We start from the raw sequence: 1396 nt of genomic DNA on the forward strand, positions 1-1396 counted from the left end.
GAACAAAAACAGATCCAGAGACAGAGAAGCATCAGTCAGACCATCCAACCTCAGAGGGAAGGTAGGGGAGGGTTGGGGTAAGAGGGAGAGATCAACCAAAGGACTTGCATGCAAGCATATAGGCCTAACCAATGGACACAGACACCAAGGGGGTGAGTGAATGAGTCAAGGGTTGGGGGGCAATGAGGCAATAAGGACACATATGTAATACCTTAATCAATAGAGAGAAAAAAATTAAAAAATAAAAAATAATAAAAAATAAATCAATGGGAAAAATACCCTCGGGTGAGGATTAACCAAAACAAACAAACAAACAAAAAACTCACACAAAACAAAACACATGCATTTAACTACTGAAAAAGGAGGAGACATAGTCTTAGAATACTCAGGAGAGTCCTTAAAAAAATATGGAAAAATTCACTACCTGTAATCTTACTTATTTCATCTCCTTGCAGACTAGTGAGCGCTTCCTTACAGAGGAAAACCACCTCAAGAATTTGAGAACTGGTCGGTGAGTCCAGAGGAGCCTCCTGACTGAAAGCTCCATGATTTAAGTCCCATCACCTCAGAAAATGTTTAACCCAAATGGAGTTTCACCAGCTACTCTAGTTCTCTTACTAATTTCTATCTCTGTTCCAGGTGTTGAGGAGGTGACCAACTTTAGGAGTGAAGATGTGGTTGGACTCCATGTCTAAATAAAGAATCTAATGCAAGAGTTCAAGCTCGGCTCAACTCGCATTCCAGTGACCATGAGGGATAACGATTACTTAAGTCTTAGCATTTTTTGCAGTGTTGCAATTTTCTCCTTGTTTGGTCTTTTAACTCGGTCCGTTTCCTTGCGCATATTAGCAGTGAAACATTTCTTAATCTCAGAAAACCATGTTTGATGCAGGGACCAGAAGCGGGGAGAGAGGTGGGCATCATTGTTTCGCTTCTCAGCCTCAGAAATGCAGGTTTCCTGCTGTGTATCCTCATAGCACCCTGTACTTCTCCCTGGCAGAACTTTTTATGGTTAGAAATGATTTGTGTAGTTGTTTAGTGCCTATCTTCTTCAACAGAATGTAAGTATCTGGTGGTTTAATTTACTGCTTCATCACTAGAGTTAAGCATAGTCCCTACTGTGTAGTTGGCGCGCCATAAGTATCTGCGGAATGAGAACTCGAGGTGGGAAAATATGTGTCTCCTGTACTGGGCGCCTCAGAACTGGGCCAAGGAGGTGCCTTGGGTGAATGCATTGAGTCACTGACATGATGCTGGAAGAGTGAGCACCAGAGGGATCTGCCCTGGTGCTCCAGTCTCCCTCTTCACGGGGACATTCAGTCACCCAGGCCTCATGTGAAATTTGGTGAGTGGCTCTGAGGGAAAGAAGGATCGCATTCTCTCAGGTCCTCTTTCC

At 43.4% G+C, this 1396-nt stretch overlaps 1 protein-coding gene across 2 annotated transcripts in view; it reads left to right on the plus strand.

Moving 5' to 3' along the window:
* The first annotated feature begins 299 nt into the window (after positions 1–299).
* Positions 300–1396, plus strand: part of PKD2L1 (polycystin 2 like 1, transient receptor potential cation channel) — a 26577-nt gene continuing 25480 nt past the window's right edge. The window contains exons 1-2 of one of the 2 annotated variants that reach the window (XM_015559353.1): positions 300–511; positions 640–1396. The exon at positions 640–1396 is cut by the window's right edge and continues 226 nt beyond it. The gene's annotated coding sequence lies outside the window, so the exon portion shown is untranslated. The other variant, XM_015559354.1, reaches the window with a different exon arrangement.

This window comes from Myotis davidii, unplaced genomic scaffold, assembly GCF_000327345.1.
Source record: "Myotis davidii unplaced genomic scaffold, ASM32734v1 scaffold332, whole genome shotgun sequence".
NCBI classification, from domain to species: Eukaryota; Metazoa; Chordata; class Mammalia; order Chiroptera; family Vespertilionidae; genus Myotis; species Myotis davidii.